At 39.3% G+C, this 14,136-nt stretch overlaps 1 long non-coding RNA gene across 2 annotated transcripts in view; it reads right to left on the reverse strand.

Annotated features, from left to right (window-relative positions):
• The window catches only part of LOC106504949, a 590,151-nt gene extending 580,173 nt beyond the window's left edge, over window positions 1–9,978 (reverse strand). The window contains exons 1-2 of one of the 2 annotated variants that reach the window (XR_002335798.1): window positions 9,763–9,978; window positions 7,654–7,719 (exon numbers count right to left, since the gene is read on the reverse strand). This is a non-coding gene — a long non-coding RNA (uncharacterized LOC106504949). The remainder of the gene's footprint in view (window positions 1–7,653; window positions 7,720–9,762) is intronic. The other variant, XR_002335799.1, reaches the window with a different exon arrangement.

Raw genomic sequence — 14,136 nt, forward strand, 5'->3', positions numbered from 1 at the left:
TTACTTGATGAAAATGTGTAAAGTACTTCCCCTATACTAGGCCCAGTGCTAGATAGAGAATACATCAAGTTAGAAATGACCTAGTTCCTACTCACAGCCTCAGAGGGAAGACAAATTTTAGTATGGCAATGGGTTCTAGGCCTCCTGGTACCACTGAGGAGGGAATGATTTGCCCTTCTAAGCTCACAGGAAGTTGTGAGGTTGGTCCAGAAAATTAGGGCTTATTTGAGCTGGGTATTAAAGTATAAACAGGCATCCTTCAGATGGAATGGGAAGAGAGGTAGCATAGAGAGCAGTACGGGGGGATAAAATGATGGAGTGGGATGTATTGAAAGGACTAAGGTCCAAAAATATAGCAGGTGAAGGAAATACCAGATTGGGAAGGGATACAGGCCAGACAGACCAACAAGTTCATAGTATGACCTGAAACGAAATTTGAGGAGGGGGTGGGCAGGGAGCAGTGGTAAAAAGGGTGAAAGCAAGTTGGAAGCCTAGAATAATATCTAGAGTGACATTTGCAATATTCCAGGACAGAGGCACTAAGTTTCCAAACCAAGGTTGTTACAGGGGCAGAGGTGGGGGGGGGAAGAGCAAAAGAGGAGAGCTAATGAAACATGGTAGGAAGATAGAATTTGCAGGAATTCATGCCCAATAGAATATAAGGAATGAGGGAGAGGAAGGCATTTGGGATGGCACTGCTAGGATTCTGTCAGCCTGGATGACTTAGAGAATGATGCCACTAACCAGGATAGGGAATTCTATGGGAGAAGGTTTTTTTTGTTTTTGTTTTTTGTCTTTTAACCAAAACAAAAACAGAGTGAGTGCTCTGTATATTATGTTTACGCAAATCACAGGGGCGGAGGGATTCTGTGTGTTTTTCTTACATGAGAGTACACAAATATAATTATGAAAGATATATAGTTTGTGGCAGTGGTAAGGAAAAGAAAGGTATTTTCCTGTTCCTTTGATAAGGTGTTTAACACAGTCATGGAGGACAGTCACACAGGTTTTCCCTGGAACACAAAAAATACCTAGAAAACTCCTGGCCAGAGGCCTAGAGCCTTCCTTCCACAAACAGAGTTTCCTTCCTCCTCAAAATGAAGGCCACTGGGATTCATTTTCTTTAAGCATTTGCTCTATAGGGATCTTATAATCCACAGCTTTTTAAAAAAACTATTAAAATGACATTTTTTATTATTTTAATAATGAGTTACATTTAGTGATGTTTTGAGACAATAAAAAAGAAATTTGTGATTCTGATCAGATCATAGACCACATATCTGAGGAAGCCTGGAAGAAATGATGGCCTCTTAAGCATGGGATCGCTAAAATTAAACATACAAATTAATAGCAAAAATATGTAATCATAATTGGTAATATCAACTCTCAAATTTTTTTCCAAGAAAATGAACCAATGTACTAACCGCTTTTTCTAAAACTGATCTTCAGAGTAAAAGCCTTAGAAATCTTCCAGGTTGGGAGTTCCCGTCGTGGTGCAGTGGTTAACGAATCCGACTAAGAACCATGAGGTTGCAGGTTCGGTCCCTGGCCTTGCTCAGTGGGTTAAAGGATCCTGCGTTGCCGTGAGCTGTGGTGTAGGTTGCAGATGCAGCTCGGATCCCCCGTTGCTGTGGCTCTGGTGTAGGCTGGTGGCTACAGCTCCGATTGGACCCCTAGCCTGGGAACCTCCATATGCCGCAGGAACGGTCCAAGAAATGGCAAAAAGACAAAAAAAAAAAAAAAAAAGAAAAAAAGAAATCTTCCAGGTTGGATTTAATGTTAGGTTTTACTCGGTTAATTAGAAGTCCTCCTTGTTCATGCCAATTTCTCCAAAGGTCTTCAAGAGGCCCTTTGAAGAGGTAATAAATTATTTGATCTCTTATTTGTTGCAAATAATCCTATGCTTGAATAAATTAATAAATCACTGACTTGTGATCATGACACATGCCCAAAGGCTAAAGTCCAGAACCTTCTCCTCAGCTAATTCTACTAATTCAGCTGGTCAGGGGGTCCTCACATCTATTGCTAGTGAATATGTGACATTCCCAGAATTATTAATGGACCCATTTGATCTGTGGCAAGGACAAGTTGCCAGTTCATACAGCTATAAAACTATTGAACTGGAAGAGAAAGATGAGATCACCTGAGCTCACTAATCCCTTTGCCTGGAGGCTTGACCTCACTGCAATGAGGCTCCCTCAGCAAAACGTTTGCATTTCTGCACAGGAATGAAGAGAGAGAAAAACGGAGCGCAGGAGCCAACTCTGTAATGAGAAAGCTGTTGGTCTTCTCAGAAACAACACCCTCTCCTGCCCCTCAACTGAATCAGGGGGCGACCGACTTTGAAAGGATCTTGTGAGGGTCAGAGAACCAGGAAGCTAATCTCGAGGCTGTTGAGGACCCAGCCATAAGGACAGGCACGTGCCCTGGCACATGACCTGGGACATGATTTCAGGCCTTCTCCAAAACACAAAGTTGTACTATCACAAAAGATAATTTTTTTTTCTTCAGCCACACCCATGGCATGCAGAAGTTCCCAGGCCAGGGATTGAACCCAAGTCACAGCAATGACCACACCTGATCCTTTAACCTGGAAGCCTTCAAGGGAACTCTACAAAAGATAAATATGAGTGGATTTACTCAGTGGAATTATTCAGTGTAAGAGCTGGAAGAGTAGATTTTATTTTCAATTTTTTAATAGAACCACTGTGACCGAAATTCCCAGCAAATCTCAGGATATAATAGGGCCGGCATGGAAGTGGGCTCATGGGGCCCAAAGAGGTGCCTTTTTGTTACATCTTCATCCTGTTCACAAGCCCCTGTGACAACTTGGGCTCCATGGTACACAGTTGGAAAACACCTCTCCTTTATACAGATGAGGGAACTGATCTTTTTGTCAGTGATTGCAAGGCACAGAAACCTACTCAAAATTTTTCCAGGAAAGAAGGAGATATTGATAACAGAAGGGACTGCTGATAGAACCTCCAGGTCAAGCAAATGACATGTCCTCCTAGTCCCCAAAGCTGGGATCCTGCAAGGCAGAGTGTAGGTGCAGCTGTTCGTTCTATCCCTGCAATCAGATGCAACAATGCTGCGAAGTTCAAAGTGGTTCTTCTCTATTTTCTCAAATTTGAAATGAGGTTCACATCTGGGAACAAGAGTGCTAAATAGTCTTCATCCTAATTTCAGAGGGGCTAAGAGGGGCTTTTCAGCAGAACCAGTTCTACAACCACTTACAACCTCACTCTGAGTAAAAGAGGACAGAGGGAGCAGAGGATGTCTCCTTTGGAGTGGGAAGGACAGCCTCTATAAAGAGAAATTATGCCCATGTCTTACCTCACTTCACTTGATCACAGATGCCACTCTTTACCTACTCTACATCTTCAGTAAAGACGGCAGACTTGGCTACCATCTTGACTAGACTCAAGGGAAATTTATGATGGAAAATTTAAGTGAACACTCAACACAGCCTAATCTTTGCATATTTCCATAGTGAATTTGGTTTTCCTCTTATCAAAACTGCAATATCACGCCTTCCCTCTGCCCAAACCAACAACCTCTCCTCCTACACTCAACCGGTACATTTTCCTTAGGAAACAGACATAGTTAGAGGAGAAGTATCTCATCTTCTCACCAACAAATCTATCCACTGATGTACATACATTTGGTACCCTTATCTTCCACTTACTACTTATCCCCAAAGCCAATACTACAATTTCAGAACTAAATCTAATCCCCTTTTCTACTTAAACAGTTTATACACATCTTTCCTGTGTCATCAATTTACCCATCTCTGTTACATTGCTCTCATTCATACACAGTATTGAAAAATAAATAAAAACATTTGAACCAATATCCCCCTCTAGTTCATGACCCCTTTCTCTACAAACCTTTAACAAAATTCCTCCAAACATCTGTCCACTTTGATATTAATGCATCAATTCAATTTTCTTTTGATTAGTATTTGCTGGCATAAATTTTCCCATCCCATGACTTTCAAACCTTCTGGGTTTTTTTCAGATTTTGTTGTTGTTGTTGTTATAGTTAATGCACCGTGTTCTGCAAATTTCTGCTATACAGCAAAGTAACCCAGTCATATATATATATATATGTATATATCTACACACATACATTCTTTTCCTCACATTATCCTCCATATGTTCCATCACAAGTGACTAGATATAGTTCCCTGTGCTACACAGCAGGATCTCATTGTTTATCCACTCCAAATGCAATAGTTTGCATCTACTAACCCCAACTCCCATTCCATTCCACTCCCTCTCCCTGCCCCTTTGCCACCACAAGTCTGTTCTCCATGTCCATGAGTTTGTTTCTTTTTTGTAGATAGATTCATTTGTGCCATATATTAGATCCCAGATATAAGTGATATAATATGGTATTTGTATTTCTTTTTCTGACTTACTTCACTTAGTATGAGTCTCTGGTTCTACCCATGTTGCTGCAAATGGCATTATTTTGTTCTTTTTTATGACTGAGTATTATTATTCCATTGTGTATATATATCACATTTTCTTAATCCATTCATCTGTTAATGGACATTTAGGTTGTTTCCATGTCTTGGCTATTGTGAATAGTGCTGCAAGGCACATAGAGGTGCACATAACTTTTTCAATGAAAATTTTGTCCATGGAGTTCCCATTGTGGCGCAGTGGTTAACGAATCCGACTAGGAACCATGAGGTTGCAGGTTTGGTCCCTGCCCTTGCTCAGTGGGTTAACGATCCAGCATTGCCGTGAGCTGTGGTGTAGGTTGCAGACGCGGCTCGGATCCCGCGTTGCTGTGGCTCTGGTGTAGGCCAGTGGCTACAGCTCCGATTCGACCCCTACCCTGGGCACCTCCATATGCCGTGGGGAGCAGCCCAAAGAAATATCAAAAAGACAAAAAAAAAAAAAAAAAAAAAGAAAAAAGAAAATTTTGTCCAGATATATGTCCAAGAGTGGGATTGCTGGGTCATAAGGTGGTTCTATATTTAGTTTTTTGAGGTACCTCCATACTGTTTTCCATAGTGTTTGTGTCAATTTACAGTTCCACCAACAGTGTAGGAGGGTTCCCTTTTCTCTACACCCTCTCCAGCAGTTGCTATTTGTTGGCTTGTTAATGATGGTGGTACCTCATAGGAGTTTTGATTTGCATTCCTCTAACAATTACTGATGTTGAGCATTTTTTCATGTGCCTGTTGGCCATTTGTATTTCTTCTTTGGAGAAATGTCTATTTAGGACTTCTGCCTATTTCTCAATTGGGTTGTTGGGTTTTTTGATGTTGAGTTGTATAAGTAGTTTGTATGTTTTAAAGATTAAGTCCTTGTCAGTTGCATTGTTTGAAACTATTTTCTCATTTTCTCCCATTCTATAGGTTGTCTTTTTTTTTTTTTATGGTTTCCTTTGCTGCACAAAAGCTCGTAAGTTTGATTAGGCCCCATTGGTTTATTTATTTTTTTATTTCTGTTGCCTTGGGAGACTGACTTAAGAAAACGTGTGTACGGTTGATGTCAGACCATTTATGACAAACCCACAGCCAATATAATAATCAACAGAGAAAAGCTGAAAGCCTTCCCACTAAAATCTGGAACAGCGATTTCCTGTCGTGGCTCAGTGGAAACAAATCTGACTAGTGTCCATGGGATGTGGGTTTGATCCCTGGCTCACTCAGTGGGTTAAGAATCCAGCATTGTCCTGAGCTGTGTGTAGGTCACAGCTGCAGATTGGATCCCAAGTTGCTGTGGCATAGGCTGGCAGCTGAAGCTCCAACTTAACCCCTAGCCTGGGAATTTCCATATGCTGTGGGTGCAGCCCTAAAAAAAAAGAAAAGAAAAAAAGAAAATCTGGAACAAGATAAGGATGCCCATTCTCACCACTTTTATTTAACATGGTATTGGAAGTCCTAGCCACACCAATCAGACAAATAAAAGGTATCCAAATTGGAAGAGAAGAGGTAAAATTGTCACTCTGTGCAGATGACATGATATCATATACAGAAAACCCTAAGGACTCCACACAAAAAAATATTTGAACTGATCAACAAATTCAGCAAAGTAGTAGGATACAAGATTAACATCCAGAAGTTGGTTGCATTTCTGTATACTAACAATGAAATATTAGAAAAGGAATATAAAAATACCTTTTAAAATCACACCCCCAAAAATTAAATACCTAGGGATAAACCTGACTAAGGAGGTGAAAGACTTATATGATGAGAACTACAAAACATTAATTAAGGAAATTAAAGAAGATTCAAAAAAATGGAAAGATATTCCATACTCCTAGATTGGAAGAATTAATATTGTTAAAGTGGCCATACTACCCAAACAAATCTAGAGATTCAATGAAATCCCTGTCAAATTACCCATGACTTTTTTGGGGGATTGTTAGAACAAACAATCCAAAAATTTATATAGAACCATGAAAGGACCCAGAATTGCCAAAGGATTCTGAGGGGGGAAAAAAAACCAAGCAGGAGGCATAACTCTCCCAGACTTTAGACAATATTACAAAGCTACAGTAATCAAGACAGCATGGTACAGACATACAGACATACAGACCAATGGAACAGAATAGAGAACGCAGACCAATGGAACAGAATACAGAAACCAGAAATAAACCCAAACACCTATGGTCAATTAATCTTCAACAAAGGAGCCAAGAATATAAAATGGGAAAATGTGTCTTCAGCCGGTGGTGTCTCCAGCAAACCTAATAGCTGCATGTAAATCAATGAAACAAGAATACACTCTCACACCACAAAAATAAACTCAAAATGGCTTAAAGACTTAAACATAAGCTACCATAAAACTCCTAGAAGAGTACATAGGCAAAACATTCTTAACCTTTCTGTCTTCATATGCTTTTTGGTGTGTCTTCTGAGAGCAACACATAATTGCTGTTTTTTAAATTCAGTCTGGTAACTTTTGCTAAATGATAGCATTTAGGCCACATAGTATGTAATTATTATTATTATCATTATCATTATTATTATTATTATTATTGACATACTTGGGGTTTTTTTTTTTTTGGTGGGTTTTGTTTTTTGGTTTTTTTGTTTGTTTGTTTGTTTTTTGCTTTTTAGGGCTGCACCCATGGCATATGGAGGTTCCCAGGCTAGGGGTCTAGTCAGAGCTACAACTGCTGGCCTTCACCACAGCCACAGCAACGCAGGATCCCAGTTGTGTTTGTGAACTACACCACAGCTCATGGCAATGCCAGATCCTTAACCCACTGAGAGAGGCCAGGGATAGAACCCACAACCTCATGGTTCCTAGTCAGATTCGTTTCTGCTGCACCATGATGGAACTCTATATTATTGACATATTTGGATTCCATTTTATATGCTTCCTATTTTCTCACCAAATTCTGTGTTCTTAATCTCTTCACTATATTGCTTTCTTTCAGATTGAGTTTGTATATTATTCTAACTTTCCCCTCTATTACACTGATACTTTTTTTTTTACTATTGTTAGTAGTTACTCTAGAGATTACACTGTCAACTTAGCAAAATCTAACATTAATTGGCACTTTTATTTACAATGTGAAAATCTTTGTTTTTCTCTGCTACGTATTTTAATTCTATACATATTTTGACCCAGCTGAAATCATAACTATTGTTTTATACAGTCATTTAAATTTGAATACACTTACCTTATTAGTGGCTCTTTATTCTTTCCTACATCTCCTAGTTGCCATCTGGTTTCATTTTCCCACCACCTGAAAAAAAAAAAAAAGAAACTTTAAAGTTCCATGCATGCCTGCTGGAAAAAAAATGTTCCTTCACAAGTTTTTGCTCTGAAAATGTCTTTATTTACTTTTAATTATCAGATATCTTTATAGATGTTTAGAAATCTAGACTGGCAATTTTTTTCTTTTTAAACTTTGTAGAAAGTTCCACTGTTCCTGATGCAAAAAGAGAAAACTCATTCTAACTGTTGCTTCATGATGTTCCTGTGGCTACTTTGTGATTTTTTTTTTTTTTTTTTGGTCTTAGTCTTTAGTACTTTTGCTATAACTAAGCTAAGTGTGGTTTATCCTGTCATTTATCTTAGTTGGGTTTGGTAGTGTTTCTTGAACCTGTGTTTGGTATTAATTAACAAGGTTGGAAAATACTCAGCCACTGTCTTTTCAAATATCGCTTGTGTTACATTTTTCTCTCTCCTCTGCTTCTTCCAAGGCTCCAATTATTCAGGCTAGATGTTCTCACTCTATGTCCTATCGACTTTAAAAATGAAATAACAAGGTCTTCAGCAAGCTAAAGTGAGCCAAATGGTACTCAGGTATAGCATAGAAATTTCAATTTGAAACAAGCAAACAATGATAAATTATAGGCAAGTCAGAGGAAACAGAGAAGGTCAGCTTTTACTACATTTTAGGAGGAAACTGGGGAGGACTGTAGCAGGATGTTTTTTGTTTTTTATTTTTATTGGCTTCAAGCAGTGGATGGGTTATTGTTGCTAGACCAGAAGGAAATCTTTCTTCCTTCTGGGGTCTGTAAGCTGTGGTGAGTGATATGGGTCTGTGAGCCCTCCCATTACAGCTTTCCAACTCCATTTGGACTTAGGTTTCTTCTGTTCATTTTCACGTTCTTATTTTATGACCTCTCTTTTTATTTTCCATTCCTTTTTTCTTTATATTTCATTCTTGTAATGACTTTTACCTATCTCCTAGTTCACTAATACTCTCTTCAACTGCATCTAATCAGTTATTAAATCCATCCATTGAGTTTTACATTTCAGATAAATTCAGTTTTAGCATTTCAATTTTGGTTTGTTTTCTATCTTCCAATTTTCTGTCAAATTTCTTAATCTAATCTTAATTTCCTTGAGCAAATTAAGAATCTTAAAGTCCACAATCTGATGTTCCCTTGAGCCTATTTCTATTGTTATTGTTCTCTTGAGAACATTTATGTTTTCTTCTGGTAGGTAATTAGGAGAAGTAGCAATGTGAGAATTACTTAATTAAATTTTAAAGATTGAGTTTTGTTTGGCTGCATCTGTGGCATGTGGAAGTTCCCTGGCCAGGGATAGAACTTGCACTACAGCAGTGACAATGCCAGATTCTTATCCACCAGGCCACTAGGGAACTCCAAGATTGAGTTTATTTGAAGCTGGGCTTCAGTCCCTGCCAAACTTGAACTACTTCTGGTTTCCATGTATTCCAAGAGTTAGCTTCTTAGGATTTCAACTCAAAGCCTGGCAGAAGATGACTACCTGGCTCTCCCCCTTAGCACATTCTGGATTAATTATTTTGTCCCATTGGTTTCATGATTCTGTTAAAGGTGCTGCTCTCTTTCTCAGCTTCTCAACTACATCTTCATAATCTCCTAATGGAAAAGTAGACCTCAGTATTGGGTTTACCTCTCTGGGTTTCTTTCTTCTTCCAAAACTTATTATCTTTCACCATTTTGTTAGTTAGCCAAAACCTTCAGGCAAAGAGATTTTACAATTACTCTTGCTTTTCTAGTTGTTATCAGAATTGGTACATAAAATTTAGGCAAGCACTAACAGAAGCTGAACATCCTAGAGAGAGCTGACTCTCTTCACTGTCTCTATGTCCTCTTCTTCAATTTTCTTTCTTCTGCTGTGAACAGTTTTATCTCTCACTCTTCCACTGCAGGCTCTCTTACCAAGATCACAAAGTGATCAAGTCTTAGTCCTCATCTGACTTGCTCACTCAGTAACATTTAACGAGTTTGATGACTTTCTTCCTAGAAACATTTATTTTACTTGGCTTCTGAGGATCCACATTCTGACAGACCTTCTCTGTTTCCTTTGCTGCTCCTCTTCCTTTCCCCAGCATCTCAATGTCAGAAAATTTAACTCATGGAGCCCCTTCTCTTTTCTGTTTATACCCATAATGCAGGTGGTCTCTTTCAGTCTTGTGACCTTAAATATAAAACACCAAAATTCATCAGTTCCAAATGAATATCCCTAGCTTGACCTTTCACCTGAGCTCCAGCCTATTACATCTAACTATCTTCTTGACAACTTCACTTCCAGGTCTAAAAAAGTACCTCAGGGAGTTCCCGCTGTGCTCAGTGGTTAACACATCTGACTAGGAACCATGAGGTTGCAGGTTCCATCCCTGGTCTCACTCAGTGGGTTAAGGATCCGGCATTGCCATGAGATGTGGTGTATGTTGCAGATGTGGCTCAGATCCCGCGTTGCTGTGGCTCTGGCATATGCCGGCAGCTACAGCTCTGATTAGACCCCTAGCCTGGGAACCTCCATATGCCTCAGGTGTGGCCCTAGAAAAGACAAAAAAATTAAAAATTAAAAATTAAAAAGTACCTCAGACATTAAATTCTAAAAATAAAATTTTAATTTTCTACCATTCCCCACCCAGTTGCTCAAGACAGCTCAGAAATCATCTTTGATATTGTTATTTATCTCATACATCATATTCAAATTTATTAGCAAATACTACTGGTTCCAGTGTCAGAATATATTGTGCACCATCTGTGTCTCATCACTAAAATCATTTTGGTTTAAGCTGCTATAGTCTTTCTCCTAGAATTCTGGAAACCTCCCAAATGGTCTTTCTTCTTTCACTCTCATCTTCATCGCCCCCTCACCACTCCCTTAGAGTATTTCCCACTCAGCAGCCAATGTGATGCTTTAAAATTGTAAATGCTACCCATCATTTCTCTGCACAAAACTTCCCATAATACTTAAAATGCAAACCCTTTATCATGGGCTACAAATCTCTGTTTACATCTGCAGCATGCCCACTTTTCTGAACTCAATTCCTGCCACTCTTTATTCAAATCACTCCAATTACATCGGTCCCCTTGCCTTTTCTCAAACACAAACTCATCCTTATCTTAAGGCCTTCATACTTGCTATTTCTTCTGCCAGGAATGCTCTACCTTTCTCATGATTAGTTGTTTTATATCATTACATCTACATTCAGATGGTATCTCTTCTGAGTGGCCTTCCCTGACTATCCTATCTAAAATAGTTTTGTTCCTGTACAGCTCTCTCCTTTCCTTTGGCTTGATTTAATAAGTCCTTATTACTATCCAATATTATATCTTTAATAGGTTTACTTGTGTTTGTCTGGCTGTCTAGTTCCCCCATTCATGAGAATAGGGCCATTGTCTTATTTATGAAAATATGATCATGACCTAGAACAGAGCTTGGCCCATAGCGGAAGCTCAATAAATAACTGTTGAATGAATAAACAAATGAATGAATAAATAAAGAACACAGTTGTGTTATTATTAAGTGGTTGAGACTGTGGTATTTAGAAAACAAAAATTATTTATATGAGTGGTTCTCAAAATATAGTCTGCAGGTCAGTAGTATCAGCATCACCTGGAAGATTATTAAAAATGCAAATACTGGAGTTCCTGTCGTGGCGCTGTGGTTAACGAATCCGACTAGGAACCATGAGGTTGCAGGTTCGGTCCCTGCCCTTGCTCAGTGGGTTGACAATCCGGCGTTGCCGTGAGCTGTGGTGTAGGTTGCAGACGCGGCTCGGATCCCACATTGCTGCGGCTCTGGTGTAGGCCGGCAGCTACAGCTCCGATTCGACCCCTAGCCTGGGAACCTCAATATGCCGCAGGAGCGGCCAAAGAAATAGCAAAAAGACAAAAAAAAAAAAAAAAAAAAAAAAGCAAATACTGTGACCACCCCCCCAACCCCACCGCAGACTTATTGGGTCAGAAACCAAAGGTCATCATTGTACAACTACAAATGTAATAAACTCATTGAGTAATAAAAAAAAGAAGAAGAACAGACCGAAGGTGAAGAGAGGAATCTGTGTTTTATCAAGCCCTTCTAGGGATTCTGCTGCATGATAAGTTTGAGAACCACTGGTTTCAGAGATAGGCCAAAACTGGTCCACTGGCTACTTTTGTAAGGCAAATTTTATTGAAATACAGTCACTTCCACTCATTTGCAGATGGTCTAGGCTGCTGTTACACTGAAACAGCACTGCTGAGTAGTGGCAATACAGATCTTTAGAGCACACAAAGCTTACAATATTTGTTCTCTGGCCCTTTGTGGAAAAAGTTTAGTGATCCCTAGTTTAAATCAACACCTTACCCCATTTAACTATGGCAGAGTAAACACATACATCTATCTTCTTCCCATCCAAATACCACTGACATGTTAAAGAAACAATACGGTTAAACACAGATCCATAACAGACAGAAAAACAGGAAAGCATGGCATCCATCAGGGGACCAGTAAATGTGAGGAATTTCCAGTACACAAAGAGCATTTGGGAGAGGGGGAGAAAGCAAATGAGATCAGATTTACAGAGAAATGAGTAGGAGAAACAGCAACACAAGAACCAAGTAGAAGCTGTGGCAATAGCAAGCAAAAGTTCCTAAGAAAACCTTGGATGAGTTTTATGCTAATCAAACCAAGTCAGTCCTGGAGAAATCATCAGATGACTCATTAAAGGGCCAGTCAGGAGATCTGGGCAGTGATCTTCTGATGCAAAGATCTGTGCAGTTGGCTGCAAATCTCATTTATAAACAAAGCTAAAAGGCTTTGGTAAAGGCTCCTGGCTTTAGTTCTGGTGCCTGGGAAGCAGAGTCCAACAGACTTGCACAGTGACAGCAGAGGGCAGAAAGAAAAGGCCATACCAACCCTAGCCCTTGCCACCAAGATAAATTGTCATGTACAGCTCTCTCTAAACAGGGTGCTCTGGAATCAGAGACCCCCAGTGTAGCTTTTGGGAATGGAGAGGGAGAAGGTACAAGGTAAAGGTAAGGCTGGGCAGCCTGCTTTTACTCAGTGGACAAGCTACTTACTCCATGGTTACAGGTTAAATTGTATCTGTCAAAAAGATACATTGAAATCCTAATCCTTAGAACTTCAGAACCTGACCTTGTTTGGAAATAGGTCATTGCAGGTATAATTAGTTAAGACAAGCTTCTAATGAAGCATGGTAGGCCCTTAATTAATACGATTTAAATGTGCTATAAAAAGAGGAGAGAGACACAGAGAGGAGAACATCATGGGAAGACACAGAGACACACAAACACAGAGGGAAAACATGAAATAAAGGCAAAGGAAGACTTGGAGTTACACTGTCACAAACCAAACAGTGCCTAGGGCTACCAGAAGCTGAAAGAAACAAAGATTCTTCCCCAAGGGGCTTAGAGATTGGCTGGGTTTGCCAACACCTTGGTTTTGGATTTTTAGCCTCCAGAACAGTGAGAAAATAAATTTCTATTGTTTATAGCCACCCAGTTTGGAGCAGTTTGTTAAGGCAGTCCTAGAAAGCTAACATACCAGCCCTCTGGGCCCCTCATTCCATTGTACTCTTCCTTTATCAGCAAAAGTGGAGCATGCATTAATAGACAAGTACACAAGGATTCTCATCCAGTTAACACTGCTAGAGAAGATCATTGATTCAAATTACATTACTAAAACCTACAAAAGAATTAGCGGGACAATAGAATAAGACCTTAAAATAAGTATAAGGAATATGTTTGGAGAGATTTGAGAAGATTTTACATTCATTAGCAAAAATATGACTGCTATAAAAAAAAGAGAAATAATTGGAGTTCTTAAGAATTAAAACTACTATTGCCAAAATTTTTAAAAACTATGCCACATAGCACAATATTGATCATTTACAACATAGGAGAAAAGCATGCACAGAAGACAACAAAATATTTTTGTGCGTGCAAGAATATATGTATATTTGGGAGTTCCCGTCGTGACGCAGTGGTTAACGAATCCGACTAGGAACCATGAGGTTGCGGGTTCGGTCCCTGGCCTTGCTCAGTGGGTTAAGGATCCGGCGTTGCCGTGAGCTGTGGTGTAGGTTGCAGACGCGGCTCGGATCCCACGTTGCTATGGCTCTGGAGTAGGCCAGTGGCTACAGCTCCGATTTGACCCCTAGCCTGGGCACCTCCATATGCCACGGGTGCGGCCCAAAGAAATAGCAAAAAGACAAAAAAAAAAAAAAAAAAAAAAAAAAATATATATATATATATATATATATATATATATTTAAGAACCTATATCAAATAGCTTAAATAGAAACTGTAGGGAAAATGGAAATGCAAATCAGGGATGAAGTTTAAAATGATACATGAGTGAAACAAGATTCCTACATAGATGAATGATAACATAGTGCTATGAATTAAGTCAACTCTACTATTATTAT

The sequence above is a fragment of the Sus scrofa genome, chromosome 9 (assembly GCF_000003025.6).
Source record: "Sus scrofa isolate TJ Tabasco breed Duroc chromosome 9, Sscrofa11.1, whole genome shotgun sequence".
NCBI lineage: Eukaryota > Metazoa > Chordata > Mammalia > Artiodactyla > Suidae > Sus > Sus scrofa.